We start from the raw sequence: 3,154 nt of genomic DNA, 5'->3' as shown, positions 1-3,154 counted from the left end.
CTACAGCCCTTCTGTGCCGGCCACGGGGACGTAGTTTGGCGTGCTGGCACTCATCATCAATGTAAACGACTTGGGGAGGACCCACAATGTGGCCAATGACTCTGTGACCCTTGGGGTGGCCATGGGGACATGGTTTGGCTCCATCAATGCCCATTGTTGGCTTGTGGGGAAGCTGTGTAGGCAAAAAGCCACGGAACTGCAGACAAACATGGACACAGAGACTTGGGGAGGACTCATGATGTGGCCAATGGCTAACACAACACCTGTAGTAGCCATGGGGATATGGTTCAGCCTTTTTGGTGCCCATCACCAACACAAAGATTTGGGAAGGGTCCGTGACACAGCCAATGGCTACTACAGCCCTTCTGTGACGGCCACAGAGATGTGGTTTGGCCCCACTGGTGCCCATTGTCAACACAAAGACTTGGGAAGGGCCCATGACATGGCCAGGCGGGATGTGGATTTGCCCCATTGGCTCGTGGAGAAGGCACGAAGCAAAAAGAGATGGCACTGGGGCTGAAGATGGATACAAAGACTTGGGGAGGACCCATGACATGGCCCAATGGCTACTACATCTGGTCTGTGTTGGCCACGGGGATGCAGTTTGGTCCCGTTGGCACCTGTCATCATCACAAGACTTGGGGAGGTCCCATGACGTGGCCAATGGCTACCATTTTTTTTCCATGGTGGCCACATGCCAACAGCTGGCATGCACCATTCATTAGGTGAGATGTCATGTGGGCAAGCAGTGAGGAGGGAGGAAATTTTTAGGGAAAAAATTTGCAATAATGGCACTAAAATGGTCCTTAAAACCCGCGTGTTGATTTTCACCACCCACTGGTGCTAACAAGTCTGTTTAACCACCCCCACTGCTGCAGTCTGGGGGGATGGAAACCACATCGCTGGGAGTGGACAAGGGGGATGGACCCCATCTCCCTCCATCTGTCCATCCAGGGCATCAAATCCATGGCTGGGGTGGGGTCGAAGTCCTCCAGGTTTCACCTCAGGGTGCTCAGACAGCCCCAGGGGCTCATCCATAGGCATGGGGAGCCCCAAAGCCCACCCCAAAGGTGGTTTGGGAGTGACAGGGACCCCCCCAGGGCACGCTCACGCTGTGTGAGTGGGGCCAGCACCTGCAGCCTCGGTGCCTGGCCACGTTGCCAGCCCAGCTTCAGGTGGTGGCGGCCCCGGCGGTGGCCCCGGTGGGCCAGGTGGCACAGGGTGGGTGGCAGCAGCATGGCGCTCAAGGAGGGTGCGGTGGGAGAAGCCCTTGGTGCAGAAGCGGCACTGGAAGCGCTCAGGGCGGTGGGTGCGCATGTGGACATTGAGGGAGCTCTTCTGAGTGAAGCGTTTGCAGCAGACGCCACACTGGAAGGCACGGACGCCCGTGTGGGTCACCATGTGCTTCAGCAGGTAGTCACGGAGTGAGAAGGAGCGCCAGCAGATGGAGCACTGGTGGGGCTTTTCGCCTACAGAGAGACAACCGTGGGTCAACATGGATCGATATGGGTCAACACAGATCGATACAGGTCAGCATGGATCAATGTGGGTCAACATGGACCAGCATGGAGCAACAGAGGCTGACAGGGTCAATATAGATCAGTACAGGTCAACATGGAACACAGGTTGACAGGGGTCAACATGGGTCAATACAGATCAACGTGGAGCAACATGGAGCAACACAACTTAATGGGTCAACATGAGTCAACACACATCAGCATGGATCAGCACAGGTCAACACAGGTCAACATAGATCAACACAAGTCAATGGATCAACACGGGTCAAAAGGGAGTGACCTGCATCAATGAGAGTCCACACAGGTCAACATGGATCAACATAGGTCAACATGGATCAACACAGGTCATCATGGGTCAATACAGGTAACATGGAGCGACATGGATGAACATGGACCAACAGAGGTCAACACAGAACCACATGGGTCAACACAGATGAACATGAGTCAACATGGTTCCACAGGTGAACATGGATCAACATGGATCAGCATAGGCCAACAGGGATTAACATGGCTCAACAGATCAACACAGGTCAACATGGAGCAACACACATCAAGATGGGTCAACATGGATCCACAGGTGAACATGGATCAGCATGAAGTCAATACAGGTCAACATGGGTCAGCAGATCAACATGGGTCAAAATGGAGCAACACAGAGCAACATGGGTCAACACATCAACCCAGGTCAACGTGGAGCAACATAGATCAACATGGGTCACCAGATTAACAAAGCAACATGGAACAACATGGGCCAACACAGGTCAACATGGGTGAACACAGGTCAACATTGGATCAACATGGGTCAACAGAGAATGACGTGGGACATAATGGATCAACACAGGTCAACATTGGATCAACATGGGTCAACGTGGGATGAATGACGTGGGACATAATGGATCAACACAGGTCTACATGGGTCAAAATGGAGCAACATGGAATGACATGGGTCAACATAGATCAACAGGGGTCAACATGGATCAACACAGGTCAACATGGGTCAACACTGGTTAGCACAGGTCAACATGGGTCAATGGCGGTGAACAGAGCCACACAGGTCAACACCAGGCAACAGAGAGTGTGTTGGAGAGAGAATGGAGTAATATGGAGCAACACTAGATCAACATGGGTCAACACAGACTGATGTGGGTCACCACACAGTGCCACGGGTCAACATGAGTCAACACCGAGTGACACAGGTCAACACTGATCAACATGGAGCAATGCATGTCAACAAGGATCAACACAGAGCAACATGTGTCAACATGGATTGACATGGAGCAACATGGGTCAACACAGAGCAACGTGGGTCCCCATTAACCTCCCTGTCCCCATCCCTCCACCCCCTGTCCCCCAGCGTCACCACCCCCATCCCAATGTCCCCGTCCCGGTGTCCCCATGTCCCCACTCTTTTGCTGCACCACCCCCATCACCCCATGCCCTTGTCCCCCCAATATCCCCCCATCCTTCCATGGCCCCACCTTGCCCTACCCCTCACTGTCCCCACTGCATCGCCCACAAGGAGCCCACTCCAGCCCCGTGTCCCCCCTGTGTCCCACCCCCACTACGGTGTCCCCTCACCGGAGTGGATGAACATGTGTTTGGTGTAGTTCTTGCGGGAGCTGAAGGTCTTCTGGCAG

Source organism: Phaethon lepturus, unplaced genomic scaffold (genome assembly GCF_000687285.1).
Source record: "Phaethon lepturus isolate BGI_N335 unplaced genomic scaffold, ASM68728v1 scaffold45064, whole genome shotgun sequence".
Taxonomy (NCBI): Eukaryota; Metazoa; Chordata; class Aves; order Phaethontiformes; family Phaethontidae; genus Phaethon; species Phaethon lepturus.
Note: the sequence above shows the minus strand (reverse complement) of the source record.